General features: G+C 44.7%; 1 pseudogene; it reads left to right on the top strand.

The window, feature by feature from the left end:
* Nucleotides 1-2,113: 2,113 nt before the first annotated feature.
* Nucleotides 2,114-2,576, top strand: LOC132232551 (small ribosomal subunit protein uS11-like; annotated as a pseudogene).
* The last annotated feature ends 18,418 nt before the right edge of the window (nucleotides 2,577-20,994 follow it).

Here is a 20,994-nt window from a genome sequence, read left to right on the forward strand (position 1 = left end):
AGCGTTTACACTCTGATCACCACAGGAGGCTGCTATTGCTCAGACACTGTGGTCCTCCTTGCCCAAGGGCCCACTATTTGTAAAGGCCCAGGAAAAGCATCTCAGAATGGCTATCCAACCTGCAGAGCCTTTCTCAATGACCAACAAGGGGTGTGCACCTGACCAGGTGATGGCAGGAGGGCTCCTATCTGTAGGCTTCCAGTCATTCTCTCCCACCCAACCCCTACCCCTACCCTTGATACAAATCTTCGCTTGAGTTCCTCTACAAATGGACCTGAGACAAGGATTCAAGTGCAAGTAGTTTATTTGGGGAAACACTGGTGGGGAAGAGAAGACAGGAAGGAACCCATAAAAGATGTGTGATGAAACGAGTTACTACCAAGGACTATTGGAGCTCAAATCATTAAGGAACTCTGAAAGCCAGCCTCAGCATCATCCTCCTGAGTGACGGGCAAGGGGGCCAGATTCTTATCCACAACTCATATCAGCTCTTAGGTAAGGAGTGCTTCCTGGTGAAGCCTTCATTCTCTGGTGCTACTAGCCTGCCCTGCACCCAGGCAGGGGTGGCTCCAGGGGCCAAAAGGAGCCCTCAACAATCAGTTGCAGGTACTACTGGAAGCTAGAAACCAGGCCAGCTTGCAGAAAAATGTCGAACCCTGCCCAGCCAGAGTGGCTCAGTGATTGAGGTCGATTCCCGGTCAGGGGCCCAGGTTGTGGACTCAAACCCCAGTAGGGTGCATGCAAGAGGCAGCCGATCAATGATTCTTTCTCATCATTGGTGTTTCTATCTCTCTCTCCCTTTCCCTTCCTCTCTGAAATCGATAAAACTTTAAAAAAAGAATGTTGAACACTGATGGGACATAAATGGGGCAACCACAGTGTCTGCTACAGATACTCAAATGTTTTTTCACAGCACTTACATGAAGTTCTATTGTGTTTATTTAGTTTATCTATTGCCTGACTTCCCTACCAGAGTATATAAACTCTATGAGAGCAGAGAGATTTTTTTTGTCTGTCTTGCTCATCACTCTATTTCCAGTGCACAGGACAGTGCCTGGTTCATAATAGAAACCACCCCCCCCCCAAGAAATGAATAATTGATTTAGAGGAAGAATTCTGGGGAAATTAGGAAGCACCAGGAGTCCTTCTTCCCACCTAGACAGCAATTGTACTAGCGGAATTGGTCTGATGTAAATATTTAGGAGCTCTGGAGTCTCTTCAAAATTAATTTAATCTATGTCAGCTGTTAGCACTGGAGCAGCTACCAATCCCCACTCCCCCCAATCTCATGTCAGGAAGCTCTGCATGCAATCCAACAGCAGTTTGCATGCAGCTTGCAGAAACCAGAGCGGGCAGTACGACCCCATCCCCAAAATATTGGGGCTCAGTGCTCTGTTGATTACAACCTTTTATCTCAGAGATCCAAACAGAGGCAGGCAGCCATTGTTGCCCCCGCCTCCATTGTAAAAGTTTTCTCCTCTAGGTGAAGCAATTTTCAAGAGATTTAAATGACTGGTGTATTTGTTCCCCTCTTTCATTTTTCTCTCCTCCCCCGCTTTTGGGATCCAGACAGTTAAGACCTAGTACATCCAAAAGCATACACAGGAATTTAAGAAGTAAACTGTACCTACTCTAAGATCATAAGACCTTAAGATCTCAGGCTAATCCCTAACACAGAGTCAGCATATAACAATTTTTTAAAAAAAAAAAAAAGCAAAGTAAAACAAAACAAATAACAGCAAACCCTGGGGAAGGGGAAGAATATGATATCCAGAATTAGTATATTATTATATTCAAATATCTTATTTTCAACAACAAAAAATCACAAGGCATACAAAGAAAAATGAAATTATGGTATATTCAAAGGGAAAAAAAAGAAAAGAAAACATTCCTGAGAAATTCCAGATAGCAGACCTACTAGACAAAGACTTTAAAACAGCTCTCTTAAAGCTGCTCAAAAAAGGAAGACATTGAGAAAGTCAAGAAAATGATGTAAGAACAAAATACAAATATCAATAAAAGGAATACCTACAAAGGAACCAAAAGGAATTCTAGAGCTGAAAATTACTTAAATGAAATAAAAAATTCTTCTGGTGATGGCGTCTGGAGAAGACACACAGAAATGGCACCTTGCAAGGGGGAGGAAAAGAAGGAAGAACAGGTCATCAGCCTCAAACTGTAGGTGGTTGAAGAATAAAATATATTTAGTCTTCTCCACATCTTTGCAGCCTTCAATGATACTTTTGCCCATGTCACTGATCTTTCTGATAAGGCAACCATCTGCCATGTGACTGGTAGGATGAAGGTAAAGGCTGAATGAGATGATTCCTCTCCATATTCTGCCATGTTGGCTGCTTAGAATGTGACCCAGAGGTGCAAACACCTGGGCATCACTGGCCTCCACATAAACTCAAGGCTGCAGGAATAAATAGGATTCACACCCCTGAGCCAGGATCTAATCAACTCTCAGAGCCCTTGCTCGCTCAGGAATAAAGATCGGACAGATTAAGGCTATTATCCCCTCCCTCTCCAACAAAACCCACAGGAAGGGGAGCCACTGTGGTCACTGTCTGTGAGCAGGACTCCTCAAATTATTGTTTTATGCTAATAAATTTTCTTTGTGTGAACAAAAAAATAAAATAAATAAAATAAAAATTTACAAAAGGGATCTTAAGGCAGATTTGAGCATTCCAAAAAGTGAGTCTGAAAAATTAATAATAGAACAATTGAGGTTACTGAGTATGAAAAAAAGAAAGAAAGAAAGAAAGAAAGAAAGAAAGAAAGAAAGAAAGAAAGAAAGAAAGAGAGAAAGAAAGAAAGAAAGAAAAAGAGAGATTGGAGAAAAGTAAAAAGAGCCTAAGGGACCATCAAACAGACTAACATATACATTGTGAGAGTGCCAGAAGAAGAGAGGGAGGGACAGAGGGTCAGAGAAATCATTTGAAGAAATAATGGCTTAAATCGTCCCAAATTTTATGAAAAACTTAATTATAAATATTACAGAACCCCAACAAACTCCAAGTAAGATGAAGTCAAAGAGACCCATACCAAGACATATTGTAATCAAACTGTTGAGAGACAAAGACAAAGAGTCTTGAAAGCAGAAAGGAAAAAGTGAATCATCACATACAAGGGATCCTCAATCAGATTTCTCATCAGAAATTTTGGAGACCAGAAGGCAATGGAATGATATATTCAAAGTGCTAAAAGAAAAACAATATCAGAGAAAACCAAGATGGCGGCATAGGTAAACACCAGAAATTGCTGCCTCGCACAACCACTTCAAAATAACACTAAAAGACAAAATGGACATCATCCATAACCACAGGAAGGCTGGCCGAGTGGAAATTCTACAACTGGAAGGAAAGAGAAAAGCACACTGAGACGCAGAGGAGGTGCAGTGTGGAAGTAAAGTGCAGAGGTACGGAGGCGCAGGTGGAAAGGGCCAGCAACTGAGGCTGTCTTTTTCAATCGGGAGGGAGACTCAAGCTCCCGACTGCTCTGAACTCCAGTTCCAGGCAAGTCTCTGGGGACTCAGACTCATACAGGGAGAAACTGGACTGTCTGGCATCGGGCAGAACTCGAGGGCAGCTTTCTCTCAGAGGTGCTTGCAGTGATTACCGCGAAACAGTAAGACCCAGGTCCTCTTAGGGCAAGGCTGAGGATCAGCCATAGCTGTTTGCTCCGCCGTGTTGATTCCCTGAGACCCTGCCTCCACCCAAGCTGTGCACAGAGGCTTTTGCATGTGAATGCCCTAGCCCTTTGCAATCTGAAAATTATCTAACAAACTGCAGCTGGGTCAGAGAGACCCAGAACATCCAAAAAGAAGTCCCAAGGCCCCACAGCAGCTTGCATTGCTTCACAGCTGGGACTCATCTAGGCACCTCCAAACTCCAAACAAAGAAAAGGAATCTTCAGATCTTTCCATCGCTTCTGCTGGATAGCCTTAAGCAGAGGCTAAATTAGCACCTCCTTAGAGATCCAAGAGCCAGTGTACCCAGTGGTCAGAGTGGACCATCCAGATTACAACTCCTCGGATCCATAAGGAACACACTCAGGGGACTGACTCAGTGAGCACAAAAGCCCCACTGAAGCAAGTCTTGCCCCAGAAGGGTGTCTTCAGCACAGAAGTTCTCCCACTGCAGACACTGCCGATTCTCACTGTCAATTGGCCTGGAGGTCAATTCCTCCCAGTGATACCTACAACAATCAAGGCTTAACTACAACAAGACTGTGCACAAAGCCCACAAAGGGGTGTACCAAGAGTGTCCACCTCAGGTAATTGGGGAGGCTGAGCCACTGGGCCCTATAGGACACCTAGCACACAAAGCCACTCTACCAACACAGGGAAGCAGCCAAAATGCAGAGGCAAAGAAACAGCTCACAAATGACAGAAATGGAGGAAAGAAAACTACTGGATATAGAGTTCAAAACCACACTTTTAAGGTTTTTCAAGAATTTTATAGAAACCACTGATAAATTTAGTGAGACTCTCGAGGATATAAAAAAGGACCAACTAGAAATTAAGCATACACTGACTGAAATAAAAAATATTATACAGAGACCCAATAGCAGACTAGAGGATCCCAAGAATTAAATCAAAGATTTGAAATATGAAGAAGCAAAAAACACCCAACCGGAAAAACAAAAAGAAAAAAGAATCCAAAAATATGAAGATAGTGTAAGGAGCCTCTGGGACAACTTCAAGCGTACCAACATCCGAATTATAGGGGTGCCCGAAGATGAGAGAGAGCAAGATATTCAAAACCTATTTGAAGAAATAATGACAGAAAACTTCCCCTACCTGGTGAAAGAAATAGACTTACAAGTCCAGGAAGCGCAGAGAACCTCAAACAAAAGGAATCTAAGGAGGACCACACCAAGACACATCATAATTAAAATGCCAAGGGCAAAAGACAAAGAGAGAATCCTAAAAGCAGCAAGAGAAAAACAGTTAGTTACCTACAAGGGAGTACCCATACGACTGTCAGCTGATTTCTCAACAGAAACTATGCAGGCCAGAAGGGAGTGGCAAGAAATATTCAAAATGATGAATAGCAAGAACCTACAACCAAGATTACTTTATCCAGCAAAGCTATCATTCAGAATTGAAGGTCAGATAAAGAGCTTCACAGATAAGAAAAAGCTAAAGGGTCCCAAGTTCGATTCTGGTTAAGGGCATGTACTTTGGCTGTGGGCACATCCCCAGTAGGGAGTGTGCAGCAGCAGCTGATCAATGTTTCTCTCTCATGGATGTTTCTAGCTCTCTATCCCTCTCCCTTCCTCTCTGTAAAAAATCAATGAAATATATATTATTTTAAAAAATGGGTGTTGGATTTTGTTGATGCTTTTTCAGCGTCTATTGGTATGATCATGTGATTTTTGTCTTTCAATTTGCTTATATGATATATCACATTTATTAATTTGTGAATATTGTACCAGCCTTGCATCCATGGAATAAATCCCACTTGGTCATGGTGTATGATCTTTTTAATATAATGCTAAATGCAATTTGCTAATATTTTGTTGAGGATTTTAGCATCTATGTTCATCAGGAATATTGGCCTGTAAATCTCTTTCTTTGTAGTGTCTATTTGGAATTAGGAAAATGCTGGCCTCATAAAAAGAGCTTGGAAGTGTTCCTTCCTCTGGCATTTTTTGGAATAGTTTGAGGAGTATGGGTGTTAGTTCTTTAAATGTTTGGTAAAACTCCCCTGGGAAGCCATCTGGAGCAGGGCTTTTGTTTGCTGAGAGGTGTTTGTTTTTTGTTTTTTTATTACTGCTCCTATTTCATCAGTTGTTATTGGCCCATTCAAGTTTTCTGATTCCTCCTGATTCAGTTTTGGGAGGTTGTATTTTTCTAAGAATTTGTCCATTTCATCCATATTGTCCAGCTTGTTGGCATATAGTTGTTCATAGTATTTTCTTACAATCCTTTGTATTTCTGTGGTGTCAATTGTTACCTCTCTGCTTTCGTTTCTGGTTTTATTTTATTGGTTCCTCTCCCATTGTTTCTTGATGAGTCTGGCTAATGGTTCATCAATCTTGTTTATCTTTTCAAAGAACCAGCTCTTGGTTTCATTGATATGTTGTTTGTTTGTTTGTTTGTATAGTCTCAGTGTCATTTATTTCTGCTCTAATCTTTATTATTTCCTTCCTTCTACTTACCCTGGGCTTTTCTTGTTCCCTTTCTAATTCTTTAAGTTGTAGAGTTAAGTAGTTTATTGTTAATTTTTCTTATTTTTTGAGGTAGGCCTGTAGTGCTATGAACTTCACTCTCAGGACTGCTTTTGCTGAGATTGGGTTGCTGTGTGTTCATTTTCATTTGTTTCCAGAAGTTTTTATTTATTGATTGATCTCATTGATAATCCATTCATTGTTTAATAACATACTATTTAGCCTGGCTGGTGTGGCGCAGAGGTTGAATGTCAACCTATGAACCAGGAGTTCATGGTTCAATTCCCAGTCAGGGCACATGCCCTGATTGAGAGCTGGATCCCCAGTGTGGGGCATGTAGGAGTCAGCCAATCAATAATTCTCTCTCATCATTGATGTTTCTATCTCTCTCTCCCTCTCCCTTCCTCTTGGAAATTAATAAAAGTATATTTTTTAGAAATAATATGCTATTTAGCCTCCATGTGCTTGAATGTTTTTGAGTATTTTTACTATAGTTCAGTGGTCAGCAAACTGCGGCCCGCAAGCCACATGTGGCTCCTTGGCCCCTTGAGTGTGGCTCTTCCACAAAATACCAACTTCTGTGCATGGGCCACGAAGTTTCGATTGCACTGTACGTGCACGCCTGCATGTGGTATTTTCTGGAAGAGCCACACTCAAGGGGCCAAAGAGCCGCATGTGGCTGGCGCGCCACAGTTTGCCGACCACTGCTATAGTTGATTTCTAATTTCTTTCCTTCGTAATCTGAGAAGATGCTTGATATGATTTCAATCTTCTTGAACTTATAAAGACTTGTTTTGTGTCCTAACATGTGATCTATCTTTGTGAATGACCATGTGCACTTGAGAAGAATGAATATTCTGCAGCTTGGGGCTAAAGTGTTCTATAAATGTCAATTAAATCTATATGATCCAGTGTGTCATTTAGAGCCACTGCTTTCTTGTTAATTCTTTTTCTGGAGGATCTATCCAGTGAAGTCAATGGGGTGTTAAAGTCTCCTACTCTAACTGTATTGCTGTCAATCTCTCCCTTAAAGTCCTCTAGAAGTTTTTCTATATATTTAGGTGCTCTTATATTGGGTGCATATATGTTTACTAGGGTTATATCCTCTTGTTGGATCGATCCCTTTAGTATTATGTAGTGACTTTTGTTGTCTTTTGTGATGGCCTTCATTCTGAAGTCTATTTTGTCAGATATGAGTATTGCTACCCCAGTTTTTATTCTTTTCCATTTGCCTGGAAAAGTTGTTTTCATTCCTCCACTCTCACTATGTGTGAGTCATTTGTCTTGAGGTAGGTCTCTTGTAGACAGAATATAGTTGGGTCATGTTTTTGTATCCATTCAGCTACCCTATGTCTTTTGATTGGAGCATTTAATCCATTTACAGCTATGGTTGGTACTTATTTATTGTCATTCTAATTCTGTATGCCTATTTTTCTTTCTCTGTCTCTCTGTCTCTCTGTCTCTGTCTCTCTGTCTCTCTCTCTGTCTCTCTCTCTCTCTGTCTCTCTCTCCCTCTCTCTCTCTCTCTCTTTCTCTCTCTCTCTCTCTCTCTCTCTCTCTCTCTCTCTCTTATATATATATATATATATATATATATATATATATATATATATACACACATATATATAATTTCCTCTTCTCATTCAGCAGTCCCTGTAGCATTTCTTGTAGTGCTGGTTTGGCAGTGATAAACTCCTTTAGCCTTTTTTTTTTTTTGTCTGGGAAGCTCTTTATTTCACCATCTATTTTTGAATGATAGCCTTGCTGGATATACAATCTTGGTTTCAGACCCTTGCTTTTCATTACCTTGAATACTTCATGCCAATCCCTCTGGCCTACAGAGTTTTTGATGAGAAATCAACTGACAGCCTTATGGGAACTCCTTTGTAGGTAACAGTTTGCTTTTCTCTTGCTGCCTTTAAGATTCTCTCTTTGTCTTTAATTATGATGTCTGGGCATGGACCTGTTTGGGTTCTTCTTGCTTTGGACTCCCTGTGCCTCTGGACTTTTGTGATTTTTTTCCTCCACCAGATTAGGGAAGTTTTCTCCCATTATTTCTTCAAAAACTTTCTCTGTCCCTTGCTCACTTTTTTCTTCTTCTGGCACTTTAATTATGTGAATACTAGAGACCCAGTGCATGAAAATTCATGCACTGGGGGCGGGGGGGGTCCCTCAGCCCGGCCTGCCCCCTCTCACAGTCTGAGAGCCCTCAGGAGCGGGAGGCGACACAGCAATCAGGGGAAGGCTATACCCCATCACACCTCTACTGCTGCCACTGCCAGCAGCACAAGCCTTGGCCATCCCTGGTTACCTGAGCCTCAAGTGGCCCTGGGCAGATGGGCAGCTTCCATCTGAGGCTTGCCTGCACCTCGGGCATTGGATGGGCAGCTGCCATTTGAGGCTTGCCTGCGCCTCGGGCTAGCCCTGGGTGGTTGGGGGGCTGAGGGGGCTGGGGGTCTCCAGAGACAGGTATGTGGAGCAGCCGGGCATGGCCGGGGGCAGGCCCGGCCTTGCTAGGAGCCTGCCACCCTGGCAGGGCTGAAGGGACTGGGCACTGCCATCTTGTGGCTGTGGGTGCCGCCATCTTTGAGGGTGGGGCAGTCAATTAGCATATTCCCTCCTTATTGGCTGTGGGCACCACCATCTTTGAGAGTGGGGCAGTCAAATAGCATATTCCCTCCTTATTGGCTATGGGTGCCACCATCTTTGTGATGGCATGAGGGTCAATTAGCATAGTCCCTCTTTATTAGATAGGATTGTTACAATTCATGTCGTCCCTCGGCTCCCTTAAGCTGTCCTCCTGTTTTTTAATTGGTTTTTTCTTTTTGGTTCTCTGGGTGATGAAAGAAAAATACCACATGATCTCACTCATTTATGGATAATTAAGACCATTATAAACTGACTAGGGGCCCGGTGCACGAAATTCGTGCACTGGGTGTGGGGCGGGGGAGTGTCCCTCAGCCCAGCCTGCCCCCTCTTATATACTGGTAGCCCTCAGCCGTTGACCCCCATCACCCTCCAATCGCAGGATCGGCCCCTTGCCCAGGCCTGACGCCTCTGACAGAGGTGTCAGGCCTGGGCAGGGGACCCTCATTTCCCCCCATCACTGGTTCTGCCCCCAGCCCAGGCCTGATGCCTCTGGCCCAGGCATCAGGCCTGGGCAGGGGACCCCCAGACCCCTCCAATTGCTGGCTCTGCCCCTTGCCCAGGCCTGATGCCTCGGCCAGAGGCGTAGACCCCCATCACCCTCCGATCGCCTGATCGGCCCCTTGCCCAGGCCTGACGCCTCCGCCAGAGGTGTCAGGCTTGGGCAGGGAACCCCCATCTCCCCCCGATCACTGGCTCTGACCCCCGCCCAGGCCTGAGGCCTCTGACCCAGGAATCATGCATGGGCAGGGGACCCCCATCTCCCTCTGATCGCTTGCTCCACCCCCCGCACAAGCCTGACGCCTTTGACCCAGGCTTCAGGCCTGGGCAAGGGGACCATCATATCCCTCCAATCCCCGGCTCCGCCCCCCACCCAGGCCTGATGCCTCTGGCCCAGGCATCAGGCCTGGGCAGGGGTCCCTCAGCCCGCCGCCCAGGCCTGATGCCTCGGCCAGAGGAGTTGACCCTCATCACCCTCCGATCACCAATCACCGGATCGGCCCCTTGACCAGGCCTGAGGCCTCCAGCAGAGGTGTCAGGCCTGGACAGGGGATCCCCAGCTCCCTGCGGTTGCAGGCTCCACCCCTGCCCAGGCCTAACACCTCTGGCCGAGGCATTAGGCCTGGGCAAGGGACCCCCAGCTCCCCGCGGTTGCAGGCTCTGCCCCTGCCCAGGCCTAACACCTCTGGCCAAGGCATTAGGCCTGGGCAGGGGACTCCCAGCTCCCCGCGATCTCCCGCTCTGCCCCTGCCCAGGCCTAACACCTCTGGCCGAGGCGTTAGGCCTGGGCAGGGGACCCCCAACTCCCCGCGGTTGCAGGCTCCGCCCCTGCCCAGGCCTAACGACTCTGGCCGAGGCGTCCGGCCCAGGCAGCGGGGACCCGCAGTGGCAGCGGGGGGGCGCCGCGATCGCGCGGGCTCCGCCCCTGCCCCTGCAGGACGCCTCTGGCTGAGGTGTCCGGCTCGGGCAGCGGGGACCCGCAGCTGCAGCGGCCCCGCAATCGTGGGCTCCGCTTTAGGCCCAGGCAAGGGACCCCTAGCTCCTGGGACTGCCAGCTTCGACCGTGCCCAGCTCCCATCACTGGCTCCACCCCTACTTCCTGCTATCACTGGCCAGGGCGGCAAAGGCGCCTGATTCTCCAATCAAAGGCAGCCGCCTTTGCCCTGCCCCCCACCTCTTAACTCCCCCCTGGGTTTCCGATCACTGTCAGTGGCAGGGGGCTTCTTCCTGCTTTCCCTTTTGCCTCCCTGCGTTGTGCCTACATATGCAAATTAGCCACCATCTTTGTTGGCAGTTAACTGCCATCTTAGTTGGCAGTTAATTTGCATATAGCCCTGATTAGCCAATGAAAAGGGTAGCACCGTACGCCAATTACCATTTTTCTCTTTTATTAGTGTAGATGAGCAAAAATAGATGCAGAGGCAGAGCAACATCGAACAGACTGTCAAACTACAGCGGGAAGGTGGGGGTGGGGGGTAAGAGAACAACCGAAGGACTTGTATGCATACATATGAGCATAACCAGTGGACACAAGACACTGGGGGACATGGGAGGCTAGGGGAGGGTCAAGGGGAGAATAAAAAGGAGACATATATAATACTCTTTGTAATACTCTAAGCAATAAAACAATTAAAAATAATAATAAAATAAAATAATTCACTGATCCAATCCTTAACTTCCCCTAATCTGCTGTGTATTCCTTCCAATGTGTTCTTTATTAGTGCTATGTCATTCTTTATTTCTGACTGGTCTTTTTTCATAGTTACTATATCTTTTCTCATGATGTTGAGATCTTTGCCATCGTTATTCTGAATTCTGTATCTGATAAATTTATTATCTCCATTTCGTTTAGCACTTCTAGAGAACTCTCTTATTCTTTCATTTGGGGTTGATTTTTCGTCTCCCTATTTTGATTGCCTGTTTGGGTTTGTGTCTATGTATTAGGTAGATCTGCCACAGCTCCCAATCTCTAATGTAGAACAATGTCAGACACTGTTTCTGAAAGGCCCTGAGTACCTCATTTGGAACTATCAGCAATCCACAGCTTGTGGCTCCCTCTGCTGGGCTTGGATGTCTTTGGAAAGGACCAAGATGTGCACCAGGGTCTTCTTTTCCTAGCCCCAGGCCTAGAAGGAGATCAGGCAAAGACTCAAAGCCCCTAGAGACCCACCTCTGCTGTAGTCAGATTGTATTCTGGCTTGATTAGCCTCAAGCCATCTACCACAGGGTGAGATGAGAGGTCTTCCAATAGGGTGGGGAAACTGCCTTCCCCCAAGCAAAAACTGCCTGGGTAGCAAAGGTCTATGGAAAAAGATGTCCTCCGCAGTGAGGGAACAACTCAGCACAAGAAACTAGGGTGGCTGCCCTCTAATCTCCAATCCCAGGACCCCAAACCCTGGACTCTCCTTGCACACTCCAGTCCACTCTCCCTCCCTCTGCCAGAGCCCAAGGTGAGTGGCTGCACAAGAAGTTTTGTGTGTTGCCCTTTTAAAAGGGCGCCTGCAGAGAGCAACTCTGCTGCTTTTCACAGCCAGATGTTCTGTGGGCACCTATCTCAGTTCTGGTTCTCTGGGTTGGGGAGCCCATCTTGGGGTTTAGACCCTGGAGTTCTCAGTGGGAACCCCCCACAGCTGAGATATCCCTCCAGACCTTCAGCTGCTGTCTGGGGGAGCCCAGCCAGCCCTTTTGCGTCTTCACACTTCCTACCAGTCTCTGTGTGGTCTCTACTTTCCATCCTTAGTTACCAGGGCTCTCTCCAGCTGGTCTTCAGTGGATTTTTCAGAGTGGTTTTCTGTGTTTTAGTTGTATTTCCAGTTTGGTCCTAGGAGAGTGTCAGTGTAGCTTCCACTTGCTCAGCCACCATTTTTAAGATCCTTTTTCTTTCCCCATTGATTTTTAGAGAGAGAGTAAGGGAGGGGAGAGACAGAAAAAGAGAAACACTGATGTGAGAAGAATACATCAATTGGTTGCCTCCCACACATACCCTGATCAGGAATGGGGATTGAGCCTGCAACCGAAATATGTGCTGTTGACCAGAATCAAACCTGGGACCCTTCAGTCTGCTGGCCTACTCTCTATGCACTGAGCCAAAGGCAACCCAATTGCTTTTTAACTGCACATAATTTAGAATCAATATTCAGTGAATAAAAGCTAGTTTAAGGTGGCTGACTTAATTAGAGATAATGGCTTATCACTTTTTGGTCTTGTGAAACCTACATGGAGTTCTCTAAAAAGGATTATTAAAAGTTATCTAAAACTGATTGTGGAAATAAATGGAATAAGAGTTTCTAGGTGAAATTTTGGCAGTTTCCGAAGTCCTTTGGTTCCTTAAAGTCTTCTATTAAGATCCAATAGGATGTTAGAGTGATTGAAAATGATTGCATATAGAGAATAAGATATGTGTGCTTGATAAAAGAAGGTATGACGATAGGAAATACATTTTGCTGAAGGAAAAGAGTGTGATTTTATCCTAGAGTAAAATAATTAGTCTAGAATAAGAAAGGAAAAAGAACAAACGCTGAAAGTTTTATGAAAATTGCAGATGGTTTGTGTATGTTGCAGGTTAATGAAGAAAGAAATTTGAAAAGGAAATCTTATGTATGGTCAAACTAACCAAAATTGGAATGGATTTATTTAAGTTAATTTTAAAAGTATGCTGGCCAGCCCTGGCCAGTGTGGCTCAGTTGCTCGGACATTGTCCTGTGCACTGAAAGGTCGCAGGTTCGATTCCCGGTCAGGGCACATGCCCAGATTTTGGACTTGATTCCCTATAGAGAGCAGCATATAGTGTAGGGAGCATGTAGTATAGGGAGCATGTAGGAGGCAGCTGATCAATGTCTCTCTCTCTCTCTCCCCCCCTCCCTTCCTCTCTCTCTAAAAATCAATAAAGTTCCTTTTTCTAAAGAGTATGCTGATACAGAGTTGGAATTTGGGTTTCTCTCTGTGTTAAAAGAACATATTTTCCTGTACTATAATATGCTCTTGATAAGAAATTATAAAGGATAAAACAAAAATTTATGTTTATTTAAAGTCATTTCTTGTGGTCTATAGCATCAAATCTTTGCTTAGGTAAACCAAACCTTTTTAAGATTGAAAAAAGCTAAATTTTGCTTCTAAGCATTTAAATTTCTGTAACTGCTTGTGAAGCCTTTGTCACTATGATTAAATGAATAATTAAAGTAAGGAAATCTCTCTTTACAAATGGGAGAGATGAAACTAATCAGGCCTATTTGAGGTTTGAAAAATAAATTTTATCCAATTGGCCTCTTTTTCAAGGATTAAAGTGACCTAGTGATGATTTCCATGTGTTCTCATTGGGTAGAAGCATTCCCATGTGGAAGGGCTACAGCCACAGTTGCAAAAATACTTTGAGAGCCCGAGCTGGTTTGGCTCAGTGGGTAGATCGTTGGCCTGCAGACTGAAGGGATCCCGGGTTCGATTCTGGTCAAGGGCACATGCCGGGGTTATGGGCTCGACCCCCAATAGGGCATGCAGGAGGCAGCCGATCAATGATTTTCATCATTGATATTTCTATTTCTCTCTCTCTCCCTTCCTCTCTGAAATCAATAAAAATACATTTTTTAAAAATACTTTGAGAAAGGAGTTTCCCTACTTGGCAATTGGAGGACCCACTTTACAAGACAAATTCTATACCAGGAATGCAAAATGCGGTCAATATTGCAGCATCCCCACTGCACTTATCACCCCCAGTCCTCTGGCTTTACGGAACAAACCAAATAAGTACTTTAAATTCAATTGAAAAAAAATGTTAAATCTTTTGATCTGCCTTGGCCTAAAGTCTGTCCCTTGTATTGCTTAACCTAAGATCACTCCCTTTGTAAACAGCGATTTCCTTTTGAAATCATTATCAGAAGACTTATAAGTTAGATTAGGCAATGCACAAATGTATGAAGGAGACCTAGTGCAAAGAGCTTACAAAAGCCCGTGAAGCTTGCAGAGCCATCTTCTCTCGGCGCTCTCCCTGGAGATGAAGGCCTCAAACATCACGGCCCATGGGGAAGGACCTCTCCGCACAGTTCCTTCCAGCCGCACTGAAGGAGCCCACCTGGGGACGGGCACCAATCTCTGTGCTGCAGAAGTCAAAGGGTTATGTTTCTCATTGTAAAGAGGCTCTCAAACTCACCTCACTCGCCTGACTGGACGTCCAGCCTATCAGAGACCTCAAATGAAAGTTACCCAGAACAGCCCACTGGTCAGACAAAAAGCAGATGGCCCTCGGAGCCCACGGCTTTTCCCGGGATCCGCGGCCTGTCCAGAAAAGTTAACACCTGCTATTTTATTCCATAATGTTGTTGTCATAATGATTATGTTCCTGGGCATATTAGTGAGTTTAATCTTCTTGCAACAAGCCCATCATCACCTTTCCTGTGTTTTAGATTGTATCTTCTAGTTATTCCACATCATGAGCTTCTGACTATATGGCACTTCCAGATTTTTGCTGTTTTGACCCTTGTAAGTGGGGACCTTGGCTTGGAAATACACAGTGCTTCCAAACCTCGGCCCCCGCGGGGAGCCTGTCTGAACACTGGATGGCCTTCCAATGCCTGCCGATCCTACAGTTACTCCTCAGCTATTTCCCCACCATCTCTGACTTTACTGTTGATTTTACAAGCCCCCCCTGGAAAGCCACTGTGGTGGCAGGAGACAGCCTTAATCTTTTTTTAAAAACAAAAAAAACTGTTTTTCTTTATTCTACACCAGCGCAACCTACATGGTTGCTTTTTCGAGACAGCCTATTCTGCCAACGAAGTCGACGTTCCAGTAATTTACACACCACCCCTGTGAGAAATAATTCATTACTCAGGACAATTGGTAGCTTAAGGAAAAATTGTAGCCTCACATTTCCCCTGTATAAGGAGCTGTTTTATTTTGTTTTGTTTTGTTTTTATAAGGAGCTGTTTTAGACCTATCTGTACGTTCCCTTGATTCTGACCAGTCAATGAAGTCAAGTTTCTATGTCCTGGCAGAATGAAGTGCTGGCTAGTTTTTATAAAAAGCACATCACCTCTGCCCTAGCCGGTTTGGCTCAGTGGATAGAGTGTCGGCCTGAGGACTGAAGGGTCCCGGGTTGGATTCTGGCCCAGGGCACATACCCAAATTGTGGGCTCGATCCCCAGTGGGGGGCGGGGCGTGCAGGGGGCAGCTGATCAATGATTCTCTCTCATCATTGATGTTTCTCTCCTTCCCTTCCTCTCTGAAATCAATAAAGAAATATTTTTTTTTAAATTTTAAAAGCACATCATTTCAAATGTGAATCATTTCTTTTATCTAGAATCATCCCTTTTACGCTAGACCTAGGATAACCCCTGTATTGATATTTGATTAGTCATTCAAGTGGAAAGGATCTGTTGTCAGTTGAGGTGATTTAGAGCAACATGGAAGGCAAAAACTGATGACTAAGATAGCCTGTTGTGTACAACCTTCATGCATAGTTCAGGGCGTGTATTGTCCTTTTCCCAATACCTGAGAACAAAGGGGGCAATTTCAAACATAATGAATTTTCCTTCAGACAGAAGTAATACTTTTTCAAATGTTTATTGATTTTAGAGAGAGGAAGGGAGAGGGATAGAGAGATAGAAACATAGATAAGAGAGAAACATCCATTGGCTGCCTCCTGCACACGCCCCACTGGGGATGGAGCCCACAACCCAGGTATGTGCCCTGACCGGGAATCGAACCAGTGACCTCTTAATTCATGGGTTGACACTCAACCACTGAGCCACACTGGCCAGGCAGGAAGTAATATTTTAACAGCAGTCAGTCCACCAACTTAAGGCTGTAACTTTCCTTTCTTCTCTCTTGGGACTGATTCTATTGAATAGAGTTCAGTATTTTGAAAATAGCCTTCCTTTGTGAGTTCCTTATCTTTCACCTCATGCCAGTGCTTAAGTATTAAAGTGTATTTTAAGTAATGTCAGAGAGAATAAGCCTAACAATTAAATGTCTATTAGTACGGATAATATTTAGCAAAATTTTAAAAGTTAATGATGCTACACATTGGGGGGGGGGGTTAATTTATTATTTGTGTGTGTATGTGAATCCTCACCCAACAGTACTTTTTCCATTGACTTTTTTTTAGAGAGAGTGGAAGGGAGGGAGAGAGACAGAGAAACATCCATGTACAAGAGACACATTGATTTGATTGGTTGCCTCCTGCAGGCACCCTGACAAGGGCCAGGGATCGAGCCTGCAACCAAGGTGCATGCCCTTGACCGAAATTGAACCCAAGACCCTTCAGTCCGAGGGCCGACGCTCTAACTACTGAGCCAAACCAGCTAGGGGTTTTTGTGTGTGTGTGCCATAGCCTGGCAGGTGTGGCTCAGTGGTTGAGGGTCAACCTATGAACCGGAGGTCACAGTTTGACTCTGGGTCAGGGCACATTCCTGGGTTGCAGGCTTGATCCCCAATAGGGGCGTGCAGGAGGCAGCCAATCAATAGTTTGCTCTCATCATTGATGTTTTAATCTCTCTCCCTCGCCCTTCCTCTCTGAAATCAATAAAAATATTTCAAAAAATAAAAAAGAAAGAAAACATGTAAAGTAAGTGAAGCTATGGTTTTAGTTATAGCTTCTGATTTCCATCAGTCCCATTCCTTTTAACTCTTCTCAAAGGTAGCTGAATCTCTATCATCCAAAGATGAGTGTGGATAGAATTTTAAGATAATATGAGAGCAATGACTTCCTTAGAACTGTACGCTCAGCTAGACATAATGATGCACCATCTAACCAAACCATTAACAAAATGTCCTTCTCAGTCACTAGACATTCGAGCTCAGCAAACATCTTTAGATTCTTTAGCGTAAGTGGTCCCTGACAACAAAATTGCCCTTAATTATTTACTCACAGCTCAAGAGGGAGTTTATGCTTTAGCCACTATTTCCTACTGCCCCTGGATAAATACCTTTTCCCAGGCAGAATTAGAAACAATCAAACTCCTTAAACTCACAAAATCTCTTAAATGATTTGGCCATTTTGCTTCTAGCACCACAGGCTGGTGAGGATTTAAATCCTCTGATATTTTTAGCTGACTCCCAACTGAACTCAGGGCTATTTTAAGGTCTGGGTTGCAAACTGTTTTACTCATTGTTATTCTAACTTGTTCAATATAATTTATTTATTATCAAGCTATTGATGTTCTTCATAGCCAAATATTTTTGTTAATCTTTATTATTGAAAGTATTACCTATATCACCTTTTCCCCCCCATCAACTGCCTCCAGCCCACCCCCGCCTCCCACCCCAGGCCCTCACCACCCCACTGTCTGTGTCCATGGGTTATGCATGTATGTACACAAGGTCTTTGGTTGGTTACCTCCCACCCACCCACCCTTCCCTGTGCATAGCCAAATATGTAAAGCTGCCGGGGTCCAGCCCCAGCAGGTCCAGGGGTCCCCAAAGGCGTAGACAGAGTCGGCGAGGAAGGAATGACACGGAGACAGCGTTCAGTTGATCAGCAGCCTAGCCAGGATCTCCAGCCAAGTTCTGGTCTTGATCTCCAGAGAGGCTCTGCTTAGGCTCTCCAGAGAGGTTCTGTCCAGGTACTCCAGTCAGGTTCAGTGTCCAGGTTCCAGTCAGGTTCTCCTGCCATTCTCTGTAGTCAGGTTCAGTCCAGTATCCCTTGCCATGTTCTCCCGCTAGGCTCTGTCTCTAGGCTCCAAGGCCAGTCCCTCTCCAGGATCCTCCGGCATGCTCTCTCCAGCAAAGTTCTTCTGTCTCTAGGCTCCGTGTAGATTCTGTCTTCTTGATTCTGTTCTAAGTTCTGAGTGTTTCTGTCTTGTTGCAACTGTATTTATACCAGTTGATTCAATCCTATCAATCTCTATTACAAAGGTTAGGGCGTTTCTTATCTCCATTCCAGGGAGAAAAGATTATGTAGTTTAAGCATGATTGTTCGTAGTTAAAGGGATTAATTACCCGCCTGGCACTTAGTTGAGGGGTTTTATTCCCTCCCTAACTTCAGGGGAAAATCCCTACTTGGGGATTCAACCTTTCTCGGAGAGGTGACCTTGGTTAAAACACAGCGCCAAGAAGGTGAGCAAACATATTAAGAACCGTATGCCATATATGCCAGGTCCCTTGAAACAGCAAGGATGGACCGGCTCCCGGCATAAAGCCTTCTACTTGAGCAGTTGCTGAACCAAAGATGGAAATGATTCATCATGCCACTGAATCCCCTTCATGTTTGTACTTCGTAATAGTTAAAGCCTTTACTCCTGATGCCAAATATCATTTTTGTCAGTAACCCCTGATTTCTCTTAATGTTACCAATAAGTGCCTCTCTTGTTCTTTCGCCTTTGCCAAGCTGTTTTGGCTGCTTCTATAAGAGACTGGGAATTTCCTTAATCCAGCAGATGCTGGGAGACCTCTTGTGAGCAAACGGCCTAGTTGTTCCATTGGCTAATGCCCAATCACAGGAGTTCTGCCAACAGACTAGATGGGACTGGGTTAGCCACGCCACTCCAGCACCAACATGGGACACAATGACCTGCTCATCATCACACTGTCTGTCAACAGGTTTTGATTGAAAGCGGGAAATATCAACACCAAGAAAAGATGTACCTTCAAAGAAGGACTCCTTGTGGTTAATTAGGCCCAAATCCAGAGTCCAGCAGCCATTGTTTACTGAGGCTTCTCATGCTTGCTGCACATTAGGGAAAAGCCACAGGCTGAGCTCTCTGCCACTGAGCCAGCCTTTATAAAGAAGCTCCGAGTCTTGTATTTCAAACAATGTAACTGAGACCTTTCTCATTCAATCCTAGGTGTGCAGCTATATCCTCATTGCATCTTTACCAACCAATCAGAGCAGCTCCATAACAACCAATTAGAACACAAAATTCTAACCGATCCGGACAGTGTTATTTGGACCAATCAAAGTGTGAGAATTTGGAGTCCTCATTTGCATAGAAATGGACCAATCAGGGGCCAAGTATGGGAACATCTCCCCTTTGCCTTGGTGGAGTGCACCACCAAATACTGCACTTCCCCAGCTTCAGCTGTCTCACTGGAGCTGGAACATTTCAGCTGTGACACTTAAGCAGCAGCACAAGTGGTTTATGTGAGCCGCTTCACTTGAGCCATTTCACTCGAATCAAGTTTCTCCCATCACTGCGCTCCAGACTGCAGACTGCTATTGGCATTGAATTGGTGGCAGCAACTTTTTGTCCACAAAAAAATACCTTATTATATAATCCCATTCCACAACCAGATGTTCCATATCAAAGTGATACCCTAAAGCTATAGTAACTAAGAGTATTTATTCTTGAATAAATACATAAGACCAATGGAAAGGATGCTGGGTGTATATACAGAAATTTGATATTAAGACGTCATAGGGGCTTGGGCCCAGGAATGGGAAAATATTGGGTGTGCCCGGCCAGTGTTGCTCAGTGGTTGAGCGTTGAACTATGAACCAGGAGGCCTCATTTGCATAGAAATGGACCAATCCAGGGCATATGCTGGGAGGTAGGCTCCATCTCCAGTAGGGGGCGTGCAGGAGGCAGCCAATCAATACTTCTCTGTCATCATTGATATTTCTAACTCTCCCTCTCCCTTCTTCTCTGAAATCAATAAAAATATAAATATATTTTTAAAAAGAAAAATACCAGGTGGTCAGGAAGCCAAGTTAAGATCATGTGTCCAGAAGGTGTGAAAATCACTGTTCCACATGTGCAGTTGATCAAGGTTTGGGCTTCCTGGAGTGCTGGTAACCAGCACCAGTACTATCTGGCCCCCACAGCACAAACACGAAGACAGTTGCCAAGCAACCCAACAAGAGGAAATAACCCCACCTTGACATGGAAATGCCACTCCCTGAACCCTTCACAAACACTTCTTTTTGTGCAAGCCTACCTTTTACAAAAGCCTGCCTTTTCACGCAAGCCTGCTTCATCCCCAGCTTATAAAAGCAGCCAAGCAGAGCCAGCCCACAAGCCAGTTCAGAGGACCTTCCTTTCCACTGTGCTGCCTCCCTTTGCTCAAGCATAAGCTTAATACAATCTGCCTGGAGATTTATCTGAAGCTTCCTCTCAATGTTTTATCTCTTAATGAACAAACAGCCTGGCTAACGTGGCTCAGTGGTTGAGTGTTGACCTATGAACCGGGAGGTGATGGTTCAATTCCCAGTCAGGGCACATGCCCGGGTGTGGGCTCAGTCCCCAGAGGAGGTCATGCAAGAGGCAGTCAATCAATGATATTCTCATCATTGATGTTTCTATCTCTCCCTCTCCCTTCCTCTCTGAAATCAATAAAAATATATTGAAAAAAAGAAAAAACAAACTTTTTTAGCCCCACTTCCCACATCAACCACTGCCCCACTTTTTTAAGTGATTCAGCAGCAGCTTTTGACAGTTAACCACTTCTTCCTGTGAGGCAGGCCAGTAACCCAGGACAAGCGAAAAAGGAAAATTGAGACAGATGGTTAAACAGCGGTTTGTAGCCATCTAGTAAATCGTATCTTCTTTAAACCAAGGACACTTAAGAGTAAATGATTTGCACTTCTCCACAGCCAGAGGGTAAATAGCTTAAATCACCCTACTCAGGGAGACAGATAGCAGAAATCCAATTACTATACTGTAGTGCCATTTGCCAAAACACTCAAGGGCAGATGAAGCTAAGAGAATAAATCTCATTTTGGTACATCAGCATAAAGCTCAT

This window comes from Myotis daubentonii, chromosome 4, assembly GCF_963259705.1.
Source record: "Myotis daubentonii chromosome 4, mMyoDau2.1, whole genome shotgun sequence".
In the NCBI taxonomy this organism is placed as follows: Eukaryota; Metazoa; Chordata; class Mammalia; order Chiroptera; family Vespertilionidae; genus Myotis; species Myotis daubentonii.